At 37.9% G+C, this 15850-nt stretch overlaps 25 non-coding genes across 25 annotated transcripts; 12 read left to right on the plus strand and 13 right to left on the minus strand.

The window, feature by feature from the left end:
• Positions 1-923: 923 nt before the first annotated feature.
• Positions 924-997, plus strand: trnai-aau (transfer RNA isoleucine (anticodon AAU)). The gene has a single exon. It is a non-coding gene; the product is annotated as a tRNA-Ile (tRNA).
• Positions 998-1781: 784 nt separating this feature from the next.
• On the minus strand, positions 1782-1854 carry trnar-ucg (transfer RNA arginine (anticodon UCG)). The gene has a single exon. It is a non-coding gene; the product is annotated as a tRNA-Arg (tRNA).
• Positions 1855-2529: 675 nt separating this feature from the next.
• On the minus strand, positions 2530-2602 carry trnar-ucg (transfer RNA arginine (anticodon UCG)). Its single transcript has one exon. It is a non-coding gene; the product is annotated as a tRNA-Arg (tRNA).
• A 261-nt stretch (positions 2603-2863) lies between these two features.
• trnai-aau (transfer RNA isoleucine (anticodon AAU)) lies at positions 2864-2937 on the plus strand. Its single transcript has one exon. It is a non-coding gene; the product is annotated as a tRNA-Ile (tRNA).
• A 1087-nt stretch (positions 2938-4024) lies between these two features.
• On the minus strand, positions 4025-4097 carry trnar-ucg (transfer RNA arginine (anticodon UCG)). The gene has a single exon. It is a non-coding gene; the product is annotated as a tRNA-Arg (tRNA).
• Positions 4098-4358: 261 nt separating this feature from the next.
• Positions 4359-4432, plus strand: trnai-aau (transfer RNA isoleucine (anticodon AAU)). Its single transcript has one exon. It is a non-coding gene; the product is annotated as a tRNA-Ile (tRNA).
• A 339-nt stretch (positions 4433-4771) lies between these two features.
• Positions 4772-4844, minus strand: trnar-ucg (transfer RNA arginine (anticodon UCG)). Its single transcript has one exon. It is a non-coding gene; the product is annotated as a tRNA-Arg (tRNA).
• Positions 4845-5105: 261 nt separating this feature from the next.
• trnai-aau (transfer RNA isoleucine (anticodon AAU)) lies at positions 5106-5179 on the plus strand. Its single transcript has one exon. It is a non-coding gene; the product is annotated as a tRNA-Ile (tRNA).
• Positions 5180-5963: 784 nt separating this feature from the next.
• trnar-ucg (transfer RNA arginine (anticodon UCG)) lies at positions 5964-6036 on the minus strand. Its single transcript has one exon. It is a non-coding gene; the product is annotated as a tRNA-Arg (tRNA).
• Positions 6037-6297: 261 nt separating this feature from the next.
• trnai-aau (transfer RNA isoleucine (anticodon AAU)) lies at positions 6298-6371 on the plus strand. Its single transcript has one exon. It is a non-coding gene; the product is annotated as a tRNA-Ile (tRNA).
• Positions 6372-7458: 1087 nt separating this feature from the next.
• Positions 7459-7531, minus strand: trnar-ucg (transfer RNA arginine (anticodon UCG)). The gene has a single exon. It is a non-coding gene; the product is annotated as a tRNA-Arg (tRNA).
• Positions 7532-7792: 261 nt separating this feature from the next.
• On the plus strand, positions 7793-7866 carry trnai-aau (transfer RNA isoleucine (anticodon AAU)). The gene has a single exon. It is a non-coding gene; the product is annotated as a tRNA-Ile (tRNA).
• Positions 7867-8539: 673 nt separating this feature from the next.
• trnai-aau (transfer RNA isoleucine (anticodon AAU)) lies at positions 8540-8613 on the plus strand. Its single transcript has one exon. It is a non-coding gene; the product is annotated as a tRNA-Ile (tRNA).
• A 690-nt stretch (positions 8614-9303) lies between these two features.
• Positions 9304-9377, plus strand: trnai-aau (transfer RNA isoleucine (anticodon AAU)). The gene has a single exon. It is a non-coding gene; the product is annotated as a tRNA-Ile (tRNA).
• A 784-nt stretch (positions 9378-10161) lies between these two features.
• On the minus strand, positions 10162-10234 carry trnar-ucg (transfer RNA arginine (anticodon UCG)). The gene has a single exon. It is a non-coding gene; the product is annotated as a tRNA-Arg (tRNA).
• A 675-nt stretch (positions 10235-10909) lies between these two features.
• trnar-ucg (transfer RNA arginine (anticodon UCG)) lies at positions 10910-10982 on the minus strand. The gene has a single exon. It is a non-coding gene; the product is annotated as a tRNA-Arg (tRNA).
• Positions 10983-11657: 675 nt separating this feature from the next.
• On the minus strand, positions 11658-11730 carry trnar-ucg (transfer RNA arginine (anticodon UCG)). The gene has a single exon. It is a non-coding gene; the product is annotated as a tRNA-Arg (tRNA).
• A 261-nt stretch (positions 11731-11991) lies between these two features.
• trnai-aau (transfer RNA isoleucine (anticodon AAU)) lies at positions 11992-12065 on the plus strand. The gene has a single exon. It is a non-coding gene; the product is annotated as a tRNA-Ile (tRNA).
• A 339-nt stretch (positions 12066-12404) lies between these two features.
• Positions 12405-12477, minus strand: trnar-ucg (transfer RNA arginine (anticodon UCG)). The gene has a single exon. It is a non-coding gene; the product is annotated as a tRNA-Arg (tRNA).
• A 675-nt stretch (positions 12478-13152) lies between these two features.
• On the minus strand, positions 13153-13225 carry trnar-ucg (transfer RNA arginine (anticodon UCG)). Its single transcript has one exon. It is a non-coding gene; the product is annotated as a tRNA-Arg (tRNA).
• A 261-nt stretch (positions 13226-13486) lies between these two features.
• On the plus strand, positions 13487-13560 carry trnai-aau (transfer RNA isoleucine (anticodon AAU)). The gene has a single exon. It is a non-coding gene; the product is annotated as a tRNA-Ile (tRNA).
• A 339-nt stretch (positions 13561-13899) lies between these two features.
• trnar-ucg (transfer RNA arginine (anticodon UCG)) lies at positions 13900-13972 on the minus strand. Its single transcript has one exon. It is a non-coding gene; the product is annotated as a tRNA-Arg (tRNA).
• Positions 13973-14233: 261 nt separating this feature from the next.
• trnai-aau (transfer RNA isoleucine (anticodon AAU)) lies at positions 14234-14307 on the plus strand. Its single transcript has one exon. It is a non-coding gene; the product is annotated as a tRNA-Ile (tRNA).
• A 784-nt stretch (positions 14308-15091) lies between these two features.
• trnar-ucg (transfer RNA arginine (anticodon UCG)) lies at positions 15092-15164 on the minus strand. The gene has a single exon. It is a non-coding gene; the product is annotated as a tRNA-Arg (tRNA).
• Positions 15165-15425: 261 nt separating this feature from the next.
• On the plus strand, positions 15426-15499 carry trnai-aau (transfer RNA isoleucine (anticodon AAU)). Its single transcript has one exon. It is a non-coding gene; the product is annotated as a tRNA-Ile (tRNA).
• Positions 15500-15850: the final 351 nt, after the last annotated feature.

Consider the following 15850-nt stretch of genomic DNA (forward strand, 5'->3'; position numbering starts at 1 on the left):
GTTCCATGAAATATCTAACTTTATTGAAGTTCTTTTTTTAACTATGTGTATGTGTACCAAATATCTCTAAAACGCATAGTGACTCATTCACCAAATCATACTGCACTTCAACTGTTGTTCACCCTGTGCAAATGAACACTGGAAAATAAATGGAGTTGATCCTCACTATAAACATGGCCGGTTAGCTCAGATGGTCAGAGCGTGGTGCTAATAACGCCAAGGTCATACTGGCCATGTTTTTGTAACAGATGCAAATCCATTTCACAAAAGCTTCTCTGAATAAGGGAACTCAGGAAGATTGCTCACTTGGTGAAATAACCAGCATGGACTGAATTCTAACTGCACCTGTTTGTTCACTGACTATTATTGCCTGTATCCTCTCCAAGTAGTGAACAATAATATGCTGGCTTAAAGCACAATGTGTCTTGAATCCAAGAGATATGGAATAGAAAAACAATTTCATACACTAAGACTTGCTTTGGTGTTAGTCAATTGTTGGTTGTTTGTCATTGTGCGTACACCACATATAGCATTTCCGTTTTTACTTAAGGCACTACACTGAAGATATTTTTATAAATTGAGGGACTTTAAACCACGAAGGGACTCGAACCATCAATCTTCTGATTCGAAGTCAGACGCTTTGTCCATTAGGCCACGTGGTCGTAGCTTTCCTCATCTAAGGTTTATTTTATCGATATCCAATAATTTAGAAAAGCTTCTCTGAATTAAAATACATGGCCGAAAGATTGTTCCATGAAATATCTAACTTTATTGAAGTTCTTTTTTTAACTATGTGTATGTGTACCAAATATCTCTAAAACGCATAGTGACTCATTCACCAAATCATACTGCACTTCAACTGTTGTTCACCCTGTGCAAATGAACACTGGCAAATAAATGGAGTTGATCCTCACTATAAACATGGCCGGTTAGCTCAGATGGTCAGAGGGTGGTGCTAATAACGCCAAGGTCATGGGTTCAAGCCCCATACTGGCCAGTTGTTAGTAACAGATGCAAATCCATTTCACAAAAGCTTCTCTGAATAAGGGAACTCAGGAAGATTGCTCACTTGGTGAAATAACCAGCATGGACTGAATTCTAACTGCACCGGTTTGTTCACTGACTATTATTGCCTGTATCGTCTCCAAGTAGTGAACAATAATATGCTGGTTTAAAGCACAATGTGTCTTGAATCCAAGAGATATGGAATAGAAAAGCAACTTTATACAGTAAGACTTGTTTCTGTGGTTATGTCAATGTGTGTTCACCACATGTAGCATTTCCGTTTTTACTTAAGTCACTACACTGTAGATATTTTTGTAAATTGAGGGACTTTCAACAACGAAGGAACTCGAACCCTCAATCTTCTGATTCGAAGTCAGACGCCTTGTCCATTAGGCCACGTGGTCTCAGCTTTCCTCATCTAAGGTTTATTTTATCGATATCCAATCATTTATAAAAGCTTCTCTGAATAAGGGAACTCAGGAAGATTGCTCACTTGGTGAAATAACCAGCATGGACTGAATTCTAACTGCACCTGTTTGTTCACTGACTATTATTGCCTGTATCCTCTCCAAGTAGTGAACAATAATATGCTGGCTTAAAGCACAATGTGTCTTGAATCCAAGAGATATGGAATAGAAAAACAATTTCATACACTAAGACTTGCTTTGGTGTTAGTCAATTGTTGGTTGTTTGTCATTGTGCGTACACCACATATAGCATTTCCGTTTTTACTTAAGGCACTACACTGAAGATATTTTTATAAATTGAGGGACTTTAAACCACGAAGGGACTCGAACCCTCAATCTTCTGATTCGAAGTCAGACGCCTTGTCCATTAGGCCACGTGGTCTCAGCTTTCCTCATTGAAAGTTTATTTTATCGATATCCAATCATTTATAAAAGCTTCTCTCAATTAAAATACATGGCCGAAAGATTGTTCCATGAAATATCTAACTTTATTAAAGTTCTTTTTTTAACTATGTGTATGTGTACCAAATATCTCTTAAACGCATAGTGACTCATTCACCAAATCATACTGCACTTCAACTGTTGTTCACCCTGTGCAAATGAACACTGGAAAATAAATGGAGTTGATCCTCACTATAAACATGGCCGGTTAGCTCAGATGGTCAGAGCGTGGTGCTAATAACGCCAAGGTCATACTGGCCATGTTTTTGTAACAGATGCAAATCCATTTCACAAAAGCTTCTCTGAATAAGGGAACTCAGGAAGATTGCTCACTTGGTGAAATAACCAGCATGGACTGAATTCTAACTGCACCTGTTTGTTCACTGACTATTATTGCCTGTATCCTCTCCAAGTAGTGAACAATAATATGCTGGCTTAAAGCACAATGTGTCTTGAATCCAAGAGATATGGAATAGAAAAACAATTTCATACACTAAGACTTGCTTTGGTGTTAGTCAATTGTTGGTTGTTTGTCATTGTGCGTACACCACATATAGCATTTCCGTTTTTACTTAAGGCACTACACTGTAGATATTTTTGTAAATTGAGGGACTTTAAACCACGAAGGGACTCGAACCCTCAATCTTCTGATTCGAAGTCAGACGCCTTGTCCATTAGGCCACGTGGTCTCAGCTTTCCTCATTGAAAGTTTATTTTATCGATATCCAATCATTTATAAAAGCTTCTCTCAATTAAAATACATGGCCGAAAGATTGTTCCATGAAATATCTAACTTTATTAAAGTTCTTTTTTTAACTATGTGTATGTGTACCAAATATCTCTTAAACGCATAGTGACTCATTCACCAAATCATACTGCACTTCAACTGTTGTTCACCCTGTGCAAATGAACACTGGAAAATAAATGGAGTTGATCCTCACTATAAACATGGCCGGTTAGCTCAGATGGTCAGAGCGTGGTGCTAATAACGCCAAGGTCATGGGTTCAATCCCCATACTGGCCATGAATTTGTAACAGATGCAAATCCATTTCACAAAAGCTTCTCTGAATAAGGGAACTCAGGAAGATTGCTCACTTGGTGAAATAACCAGCATGGACTGAATTCTAAATGCACCGGTTTGTTCACTGACTATTATTGCCTGTATCGTCTCCAAGTAGTGAACAATAATATGCTGGTTTAAAGCACAATGTGTCTTGAATCCAAGAGATATGGAATAGAAAAGCAACTTTATACAGTAAGACTTGTTTCTGTGGTTATGTCAATGTGTGTTGACCACATGTAGCATTTACGTTTTTACTTAAGTCACTACACTGTAGATATTTTTGTAAATTGAGGGACTTTCAACAACGAAGGAACTCGAACCCTCAATCTTCTGATTCGAAGTCAGACGCCTTGTCCATTAGGCCACGTGGTCTCAGCTTTCCTCATTGAAAGTTTATTTTATCGATATCCAATCATTTATAAAAGCTTCTCTCAATTAAAATACATGGCCGAAAGATTGTTCCATGAAATATCTAACTTTATTGAAGTTCTTTTTTTAACTATGTGTATGTGTACCAAATATCTCTAAAACGCATAGTGACTCATTCACCAAATCATACTGCACTTCAACTGTTGTTCACCCTGTGCAAATGAACACTGGAAAATAAATGGAGTTGATCCTCACTATAAACATGGCCGGTTAGCTCAGATGGTCAGAGCGTGGTGCTAATAACGCCAAGGTCATACTGGCCATGTTTTTGTAACAGATGCAAATCCATTTCACAAAAGCTTCTCTGAATAAGGGAACTCAGGAAGATTGCTCACTTGGTGAAATAACCAGCATGGACTGAATTCTAACTGCACCTGTTTGTTCACTGACTATTATTGCCTGTATCCTCTCCAAGTAGTGAACAATAATATGCTGGCTTAAAGCACAATGTGTCTTGAATCCAAGAGATATGGAATAGAAAAACAATTTCATACACTAAGACTTGCTTTGGTGTTAGTGAATTGTTGGTTGTTTGTCATTGTGCGTACACCACATATAGCATTTCCGTTTTTACTTAAGGCACTACACTGAAGATATTTTTATAAATTGAGGGACTTTAAACCACGAAGGGACTCGAACCCTCAATCTTCTGATTCGAAGTCAGACGCTTTGTCCATTAGGCCACGTGGTCGTAGCTTTCCTCATCTAAGGTTTATTTTATCGATATCCAATAATTTAGAAAAGCTTCTCTGAATTAAAATACATGGCCGAAAGATTGTTCCATGAAATATCTAACTTTATTGAAGTTCTTTTTTTAACTATGTGTATGTGTACCAAATATCTCTAAAACGCATAGTGACTCATTCACCAAATCATACTGCACTTCAACTGTTGTTCACCCTGTGCAAATGAACACTGGAAAATAAATGGAGTTGATCCTCACTATAAACATGGCCGGTTAGCTCAGATGGTCAGAGGGTGGTGCTAATAACGCCAAGGTCATGGGTTCAAGCCCCATACTGGCCAGTTGTTAGTAACAGATGCAAATCCATTTCACAAAAGCTTCTCTGAATAAGGGAACTCAGGAAGATTGCTCACTTGGTGAAATAACCAGCATGGACCGAATTCTAACTGGACCTGTTTGTTCACTGACTATTATTGCCTGTATCCTCTCCAAGTAATGAACAATAATATGCTGGTTTAAAGCATAATGTGTCTTGAATCCAAGAGATATGGAATAGAAAGGCAACTTTATACAGTAATACTTGTTTCTGTGGTTATGTCAATGTGTGTTCACCACATGTAGCATTTCCGTTTTTACTTAAGTCACTACACTGTAGATATTTTTGTAAATTGAGGGACTTTAAACCACGAAGGGACTCGAACCCTCAATCTTCTGATTCGAAGTCAGACGCCTTGTCCATTAGGCCACGTGGTCTCAGCTTTCCTCATTGAAAGTTTATTTTATCGATATCCAATCATTTATAAAAGCTTCTCTCAATTAAAATACATGGCCGAAAGATTGTTCCATGAAATATCTAACTTTATTGAAGTTCTTTTTTTAACTATGTGTATGTGTACCAAATATCTCTAAAACGCATAGTGACTCATTCACCATATCATACTGCACTTCAACTGTTGTTCACCCTGTGCAAATGAACACTGGAAAATAAATGGAGTTGATCCTCACTATAAACATGGCCGGTTAGCTCAGATGGTCAGAGCGTGGTGCTAATAACGCCAAGGTCATGGGTTCAAGCCCCATACTGGCCATGTTTTTGTAACAGATGCAAATCCATTTCACAAAAGCTTCACTGAATAAGGGAACTCAGGAAGATTGCTCACTTGGTGAAATAACCAGCATGGACTGAATTCTAACTGCACCGGTTTGTTCACTGACTATTATTGCCTGTATCGTCTCCAAGTAGTGAACAATAATATGCTGGTTTAAAGCACAATGTGTCTTGAATCCAAGAGATATGGAATAGAAAAGCAACTTTATACAGTAAGACTTGTTTCTGTGGTTATGTCAATGTGTGTTCACCACATGTAGCATTTCCGTTTTTACTTAAGTCACTACACTGTAGATATTTTTGTAAATTGAGGGACTTTCAACAACGAAGGAACTCGAACCCTCAATCTTCTGATTCGAAGTCAGACGCCTTGTCCATTAGGCCACGTGGTCTCAGCTTTCCTCATCTAAGGTTTATTTTATCGATATCCAATCATTTATAAAAGCTTCTCTGAATAAGGGAACTCAGGAAGATTGCTCACTTGGTGAAATAACCAGCATGGACTGAATTCTAACTGCACCTGTTTGTTCACTGACTATTATTGCCTGTATCCTCTCCAAGTAGTGAACAATAATATGCTGGCTTAAAGCACAATGTGTCTTGAATCCAAGAGATATGGAATAGAAAAACAATTTCATACACTAAGACTTGCTTTGGTGTTAGTCAATTGTTGGTTGTTTGTCATTGTGCGTACACCACATATAGCATTTCCGTTTTTACTTAAGGCACTACACTGAAGATATTTTTATAAATTGAGGGACTTTAAACCACGAAGGGACTCGAACCCTCAATCTTCTGATTCGAAGTCAGACGCCTTGTCCATTAGGCCACGTGGTCTCAGCTTTCCTCATTGAAAGTTTATTTTATCGATATCCAATCATTTATAAAAACTTCTCTCAATTAAAATACATGGCCGAAAGATTGTTCCATGAAATATCTAACTTTATTGAAGTTCTTTTTTTAACTATGTGTATGTGTACCAAATATCTCTTAAACGCATAGTGACTCATTCACCAAATCATACTGCACATCAACTGTTGTTCACCCTGTGCAAATGAACACTGGAAAATAAATGGAGTTGATCCTCACTATAAACATGGCCGGTTAGCTCAGATGGTCAGAGCGTGGTGCTAATAACGCCAAGGTCATGGGTTCAATCCCCATACTGGCCATGATTTTGTAACAGATGCAAATCCATTTCACAAAAGCTTCTCTGAATAAGGGAACTCAGGAAGATTGCTCACTTGGTGAAATAACCAGCATGGACTGAATTCTAAATGCACCGGTTTGTTCACTGACTATTATTGCCTGTATCGTCTCCAAGTAGTGAACAATAATATGCTGGTTTAAAGCACAATGTGTCTTGAATCCAAGAGATATGGAATAGAAAAGCAACTTTATACAGTAAGACTTGTTTCTGTGGTTATGTCAATGTGTGTTGACCACATGTAGCATTTACGTTTTTACTTAAGTCACTACACTGTAGATATTTTTGTAAATTGAGGGACTTTCAACAACGAAGGAACTCGAACCCTCAATCTTCTGATTCGAAGTCAGACGCCTTGTCCATTAGGCCACGTGGTCTCAGCTTTCCTCATTGAAAGTTTATTTTATCGATATCCAATCATTTATAAAAGCTTCTCTCAATTAAAATACATGGCCGAAAGATTGTTCCATGAAATATCTAACTTTATTGAAGTTCTTTTTTTAACTATGTGTATGTGTACCAAATATCTCTAAAACGCATAGTGACTCATTCACCAAATCATACTGCACTTCAACTGTTGTTCACCCTGTGCAAATGAACACTGGAAAATAAATGGAGTTGATCCTCACTATAAACATGGCCGGTTAGCTCAGATGGTCAGAGCGTGGTGCTAATAACGCCAAGGTCATACTGGCCATGTTTTTGTAACAGATGCAAATCCATTTCACAAAAGCTTCTCTGAATAAGGGAACTCAGGAAGATTGCTCACTTGGTGAAATAACCAGCATGGACTGAATTCTAACTGCACCTGTTTGTTCACTGACTATTATTGCCTGTATCCTCTCCAAGTAGTGAACAATAATATGCTGGCTTAAAGCACAATGTGTCTTGAATCCAAGAGATATGGAATAGAAAAACAATTTCATACACTAAGACTTGCTTTGGTGTTAGTCAATTGTTGGTTGTTTGTCATTGTGCGTACACCACATATAGCATTTCCGTTTTTACTTAAGGCACTACACTGAAGATATTTTTATAAATTGAGGGACTTTAAACCACGAAGGGACTCGAACCCTCAATCTTCTGATTCGAAGTCAGACGCCTTGTCCATTAGGCCACCTGGTCTCAGCTTTCCTCATTGAAAGTTTATTTTATCGATATCCAATCATTTATAAAAGCTTCTCTCAATTAAAAAACATGGCCGAAAGATTGTTCCATGAAATATCTAACTTTATTGAAGTTCTTTTTTTAACTATGTGTATGTGTACCAAATATCTCTAAAACGCATAGTGACTCATTCACCAAATCATACTGCACTTCAACTGTTGTTCACCCTGTGCAAATGAACACTGGAAAATAAATGGAGTTGATCCTCACTATAAACATGGCCGGTTAGCTCAGATGGTCAGAGGGTGGTGCTAATAACGCCAAGGTCATGGGTTCAAGCCCCATACTGGCCAGTTGTTAGTAACAGATGCAAATCCATTTCACAAAAGCTTCTCTGAATAAGGGAACTCAGGAAGATTGCTCACTTGGTGAAATAACCAGCATGGACTGAATTCTAACTGCACCGGTTTGTTCACTGACTATTATTGCCTGTATCGTCTCAAAGTAGTGAACAATAATATGCTGGTTTAAAGCACAATGTGTCTTGAATCCAAGAGATATGGAATAGAAAAGCAACTTTATACAGTAAGACTTGTTTCTGTGGTTATGTCAATGTGTGTTCACCACATGTAGCATTTCCGTTTTTACTTAAGTCACTACACTGTAGATATTTTTGTAAATTGAGGGACTTTCAACAACGAAGGAACTCGAACCCTCAATCTTCTGATTCGAAGTCAGACGCCTTGTCCATTAGGCCACGTGGTCTCAGCTTTCCTCATCTAAGGTTTATTTTATCGATATCCAATCATTTATAAAAGCTTCTCTGAATTAAAATACATGGCCGAAAGATTGTTCCATGAAATATCTAACTTTATTGAAGTTCTTTTTTTAACTATGTGTATGTGCACCAAATATCTCTAAAACGCATAGTGACTCATTCACCAAATCATACTGCACTTCAACTGTTGTTCACCCTGTGCAAATGAACACTGGAAAATAAATGGAGTTGATCCTCACTATAAACATGGCCGGTTAGCTCAGATGGTCAGAGCTTGGTGCTAATAACGCCAAGGTCATGGGTTCAAGCCCCATACTGGCCATGTTTTTGTAACAGATGCAAATCCATTTCACAAAAGCTTCTCTGAATAAGGGAACTCAGGAAGATTGCTCACTTGGTGAAATAACCATCATGGACCGAATTCTAACTGCACCTGTTTGTTCACTGACTATTATTGCCTGTATCCTCTCCAAGTAGTGAACAACAATATGCTGTTTTAAAGAACAGAGTGTCTTGAATCCAAGAGATATGGAATAGAAAAACCACTTCATACTCTAAGACTTGTTTTGGTGTTAGTCAATTGTTGGTTGTTTTGTCATTGTGCGTACACCACATATAGCATTTCCGTTTTTACTTAAGGCACTACACTGTAGATATTTTTGTAAATTGAGGGACTTTCAACAACGAAGGGACTCGAACTCTCAATCTTCTGATTCGAAGTCAGACGCCTTGTCCATTAGGCCACGTGGTCGTAGCTTTCCTCATCTAAGGTTTATTTTATCGATATCCAATAATTTAGAAAAGCTTCTCTGAATTAAAATACATGGCCGAAAGATTGTTCCATGAAATATCTAACTTTATTGAAGTTCTTTTTTTAACTATGTGTATGTGTACCAAATATCTCTAAAACGCATAGTGACTCATTCACCAAATCATACTGCACTTCAACTGTTGTTCACCCTGTGCAAATGAACACTGGAAAATAAATGGAGTTGATCCTCACTATAAACATGGCCGGTTAGCTCAGATGGTCAGAGCGTGGTGCTAATAACGCCAAGGTCATGGGTTCAAGCCCCATACTGGCCAGTTGTTAGTAACAGATGCAAATCCATTTCACAAAAGCTTCTCTGAATAAGGGAACTCAGGAAGATTGCTCACTTGGTGAAATAACCAGCATGGACCGAATTCTAACTGGACCTGTTTGTTCACTGACTATTATTGCCTGTATCCTCTCCAAGTAATGAACAATAATATGCTGGTTTAAAGCATAATGTGTCTTGAATCCAAGAGATATGGAATAGAAAGGCAACTTTATACAGTAATACTTGTTTCTGTGGTTATGTCAATGTGTGTTCACCACATGTAGCATTTCCGTTTTTACTTAAGTCACTACACTGTAGATATTTTTGTAAATTGAGGGACTTTCAACAACGAAGGAACTCGAACCCTCAATCTTCTGATTCGAAGTCAGACGCCTTGTCCATTAGGCCACGTGGTCTCAGCTTTCCTCATCTAAGGTTTATTTTATCGATATCCAATCATTTATAAAAGCTTCTCTGAATAAGGGAACTCAGGAAGATTGCTCACTTGGTGAAATAACCAGCATGGACTGAATTCTAACTGCACCTGTTTGTTCACTGACTATTATTGCCTGTATCCTCTCCAAGTAGTGAACAATAATATGCTGGCTTAAAGCACAATGTGTCTTGAATCCAAGAGATATGGAATAGAAAAACAATTTCATACACTAAGACTTGCTTTGGTGTTAGTCAATTGTTGGTTGTTTGTCATTGTGCGTACACCACATATAGCATTTCCGTTTTTACTTAAGGCACTACACTGAAGATATTTTTATAAATTGAGGGACTTTAAACCACGAAGGGACTCGAACCCTCAATCTTCTGATTCGAAGTCAGACGCCTTGTCCATTAGGCCACGTGGTCTCAGCTTTCCTCATTGAAAGTTTATTTTATCGATATCCAATCATTTATAAAAGCTTCTCTCAATTAAAATACATGGCCGAAAGATTGTTCCATGAAATATCTAACTTTATTAAAGTTCTTTTTTTAACTATGTGTATGTGTACCAAATATCTCTTAAACGCATAGTGACTCATTCACCAAATCATACTGCACTTCAACTGTTGTTCACCCTGTGCAAATGAACACTGGAAAATAAATGGAGTTGATCCTCACTATAAACATGGCCGGTTAGCTCAGATGGTCAGAGCGTGGTGCTAATAACGCCAAGGTCATACTGGCCATGTTTTTGTAACAGATGCAAATCCATTTCACAAAAGCTTCTCTGAATAAGGGAACTCAGGAAGATTGCTCACTTGGTGAAATAACCAGCATGGACTGAATTCTAACTGCACCTGTTTGTTCACTGACTATTATTGCCTGTATCCTCTCCAAGTAGTGAACAATAATATGCTGGCTTAAAGCACAATGTGTCTTGAATCCAAGAGATATGGAATAGAAAAACAATTTCATACACTAAGACTTGCTTTGGTGTTAGTCAATTGTTGGTTGTTTGTCATTGTGCGTACACCACATATAGCATTTCCGTTTTTACTTAAGGCACTACACTGTAGATATTTTTGTAAATTGAGGGACTTTAAACCACGAAGGGACTCGAACCCTCAATCTTCTGATTCGAAGTCAGACGCCTTGTCCATTAGGCCACGTGGTCTCAGCTTTCCTCATTGAAAGTTTATTTTATCGATATCCAATCATTTATAAAAGCTTCTCTCAATTAAAATACATGGCCGAAAGATTGTTCCATGAAATATCTAACTTTATTAAAGTTCTTTTTTTAACTATGTGTATGTGTACCAAATATCTCTTAAACGCATAGTGACTCATTCACCAAATCATACTGCACTTCAACTGTTGTTCACCCTGTGCAAATGAACACTGGAAAATAAATGGAGTTGATCCTCACTATAAACATGGCCGGTTAGCTCAGATGGTCAGAGCGTGGTGCTAATAACGCCAAGGTCATACTGGCCATGTTTTTGTAACAGATGCAAATCCATTTCACAAAAGCTTCTCTGAATAAGGGAACTCAGGAAGATTGCTCACTTGGTGAAATAACCAGCATGGACTGAATTCTAACTGCACCTGTTTGTTCACTGACTATTATTGCCTGTATCCTCTCCAAGTAGTGAACAATAATATGCTGGCTTAAAGCACAATGTGTCTTGAATCCAAGAGATATGGAATAGAAAAACAATTTCATACACTAAGACTTGCTTTGGTGTTAGTGAATTGTTGGTTGTTTGTCATTGTGCGTACACCACATATAGCATTTCCGTTTTTACTTAAGGCACTACACTGAAGATATTTTTATAAATTGAGGGACTTTAAACCACGAAGGGACTCGAACCCTCAATCTTCTGATTCGAAGTCAGACGCTTTGTCCATTAGGCCACGTGGTCGTAGCTTTCCTCATCTAAGGTTTATTTTATCGATATCCAATAATTTAGAAAAGCTTCTCTGAATTAAAATACATGGCCGAAAGATTGTTCCATGAAATATCTAACTTTATTGAAGTTCTTTTTTTAACTATGTGTATGTGTACCAAATATCTCTAAAACGCATAGTGACTCATTCACCAAATCATACTGCACTTCAACTGTTGTTCACCCTGTGCAAATGAACACTGGAAAATAAATGGAGTTGATCCTCACTATAAACATGGCCGGTTAGCTCAGATGGTCAGAGGGTGGTGCTAATAACGCCAAGGTCATGGGTTCAAGCCCCATACTGGCCAGTTGTTAGTAACAGATGCAAATCCATTTCACAAAAGCTTCTCTGAATAAGGGAACTCAGGAAGATTGCTCACTTGGTGAAATAACCAGCATGGACCGAATTCTAACTGGACCTGTTTGTTCACTGACTATTATTGCCTGTATCCTCTCCAAGTAATGAACAATAATATGCTGGTTTAAAGCATAATGTGTCTTGAATCCAAGAGATATGGAATAGAAAGGCAACTTTATACAGTAATACTTGTTTCTGTGGTTATGTCAATGTGTGTTCACCACATGTAGCATTTCCGTTTTTACTTAAGTCACTACACTGTAGATATTTTTGTAAATTGAGGGACTTTAAACCACGAAGGGACTCGAACCCTCAATCTTCTGATTCGAAGTCAGACGCCTTGTCCATTAGGCCACGTGGTCTCAGCTTTCCTCATTGAAAGTTTATTTTATCGATATCCAATCATTTATAAAAGCTTCTCTCAATTAAAATACATGGCCGAAAGATTGTTCCATGAAATATCTAACTTTATTAAAGTTCTTTTTTTAACTATGTGTATGTGTACCAAATATCTCTTAAACGCATAGTGACTCATTCACCAAATCATACTGCACTTCAACTGTTGTTCACCCTGTGCAAATGAACACTGGAAAATAAATGGAGTTGATCCTCACTATAAACATGGCCGGTTAGCTCAGATGGTCAGAGCGTGGTGCTAATAACGCCAAGGTCATACTGGCCATGTTTTTGTAACAGATGCAAATCCATTTCACAAAAGCTTCTCTGAATAAGGGAACTCAGGAAGATTGCTCACTTGGTGAAATAACCAGCATGGACTGAATTCTAACTGCACCTGTTTGTTCACTGACTATTATTGCCTGTATCCTCTCCAAGTAGTGAACAATAATATGCTGGCTTAAAGCACAATGTGTCTTGAATCCAAGAGATATGGAATAGAAAAACAATTTCATACACTAAGACTTGCTTTGGTGTTAGTGAATTGTTGGTTGTTTGTCATTGTGCGTACACCACATATAGCATTTCCGTTTTTACTTAAGGCACTACACTGAAGATATTTTTATAAATTGAGGGACTTTAAACCACGAAGGGACTCGAACCCTCAATCTTCTGATTCGAAGTCAGACGCTTTGTCCATTAGGCCACGTGGTCGTAGCTTTCCTCATCTAAGGTTTATTTTATCGATATCCAATAATTTAGAAAAGCTTCTCTGAATTAAAATACATGGCCGAAAGATTGTTCCATGAAATATCTAACTTTATTGAAGTTCTTTTTTTAACTATGTGTATGTGTACCAAATATCTCTAAAACGCATAGTGACTCATTCACCAAATCATACTGCACTTCAACTGTTGTTCACCCTGTGCAAATGAACACTGGAAAATAAATGGAGTTGATCCTCACTATAAACATGGCCGGTTAGCTCAGATGGTCAGAGGGTGGTGCTAATAACGCCAAGGTCATGGGTTCAAGCCCCATACTGGCCAGTTGTTAGTAACAGATGCAAATCCATTTCACAAAAGCTTCTCTGAATAAGGGAACTCAGGAAGATTGCTCACTTGGTGAAATAACCAGCATGGACCGAATTCTAACTGGACCTGTTTGTTCACTGACTATTATTGCCTGTATCCTCTCCAAGTAATGAACAATAATATGCTGGTTTAAAGCATAATGTGTCTTGAATCCAAGAGATATGGAATAGAAAGGCAACTTTATACAGTAATACTTGTTTCTGTGGTTATGTCAATGTGTGTTCACCACATGTAGCATTTCCGTTTTTACTTAAGTCACTACACTGTAGATATTTTTGTAAATTGAGGGACTTTAAACCACGAAGGGACTCGAACCCTCAATCTTCTGATTCGAAGTCAGACGCCTTGTCCATTAGGCCACGTGGTCTCAGCTTTCCTCATTGAAAGTTTATTTTATCGATATCCAATCATTTATAAAAGCTTCTCTCAATTAAAATACATGGCCGAAAGATTGTTCCATGAAATATCTAACTTTATTGAAGTTCTTTTTTTAACTATGTGTATGTGTACCAAATATCTCTAAAACGCATAGTGACTCATTCACCATATCATACTGCACTTCAACTGTTGTTCACCCTGTGCAAATGAACACTGGAAAATAAATGGAGTTGATCCTCACTATAAACATGGCCGGTTAGCTCAGATGGTCAGAGCGTGGTGCTAATAACGCCAAGGTCATGGGTTCAAGCCCCATACTGGCCATGTTTTTGTAACAGATGCAAATCCATTTCACAAAAGCTTCACTGAATAAGGGAACTCAGGAAGATTGCTCACTTGGTGAAATAACCAGCATGGACTGAATTCTAACTGCACCGGTTTGTTCACTGACTATTATTGCCTGTATCGTCTCCAAGTAGTGAACAATAATATGCTGGTTTAAAGCACAATGTGTCTTGAATCCAAGAGATATGGAATAGAAAAGCAACTTTATACAGTAAGACTTGTTTCTGTGGTTATGTCAATGTGTGTTCACCACATGTAGCATTTCCGTTTTTACTTAAGTCACTACACTGTAGATATTTTTGTAAATTGAGGGACTTTCAACAACGAAGGAACTCGAACCCTCAATCTTCTGATTCGAAGTCAGACGCCTTGTCCATTAGGCCACGTGGTCTCAGCTTTCCTCATCTAAGGTTTATTTTATCGATATCCAATCATTTATAAAAGCTTCTCTGAATAAGGGAACTCAGGAAGATTGCTCACTTGGTGAAATAACCAGCATGGACTGAATTCTAACTGCACCTGTTTGTTCACTGACTATTATTGCCTGTATCCTCTCCAAGTAGTGAACAATAATATGCTGGCTTAAAGCACAATGTGTCTTGAATCCAAGAGATATGGAATAGAAAAACAATTTCATACACTAAGACTTGCTTTGGTGTTAGTCAATTGTTGGTTGTTTGTCATTGTGCGTACACCACATATAGCATTTCCGTTTTTACTTAAGGCACTACACTGAAGATATTTTTATAAATTGAGGGACTTTAAACCACGAAGGGACTCGAACCCTCAATCTTCTGATTCGAAGTCAGACGCCTTGTCCATTAGGCCACGTGGTCTCAGCTTTCCTCATTGAAAGTTTATTTTATCGATATCCAATCATTTATAAAAACTTCTCTCAATTAAAATACATGGCCGAAAGATTGTTCCATGAAATATCTAACTTTATTGAAGTTCTTTTTTTAACTATGTGTATGTGTACCAAATATCTCTTAAACGCATAGTGACTCATTCACCAAATCATACTGCACATCAACTGTTGTTCACCCTGTGCAAATGAACACTGGAAAATAAATGGAGTTGATCCTCACTATAAACATGGCCGGTTAGCTCAGATGGTCAGAGCGTGGTGCTAATAACGCCAAGGTCATGGGTTCAATCCCCATACTGGCCATGATTTTGTAACAGATGCAAATCCATTTCACAAAAGCTTCTCTGAATAAGGGAACTCAGGAAGATTGCTCACTTGGTGAAATAACCAGCATGGACTGAATTCTAAATGCACCGGTTTGTTCACTGACTATTATTGCCTGTATCGTCTCCAAGTAGTGAACAATAATATGCTGGTTTAAAGCACAATGTGTCTTGAATCCAAGAGATATGGAATAGAAAAGCAACTTTATACAGTAAGACTTGTTTCTGTGGTTATGTCAATGTGTGTTGACCACATGTAGCATTTACGTTTTTACTTAAGTCACTACACTGTAGATATTTTTGTAAATTGAGGGACTTTCAACAACGAAGG

This window comes from Platichthys flesus, chromosome 3 (assembly GCF_949316205.1).
Source record: "Platichthys flesus chromosome 3, fPlaFle2.1, whole genome shotgun sequence".
NCBI lineage: Eukaryota > Metazoa > Chordata > Actinopteri > Pleuronectiformes > Pleuronectidae > Platichthys > Platichthys flesus.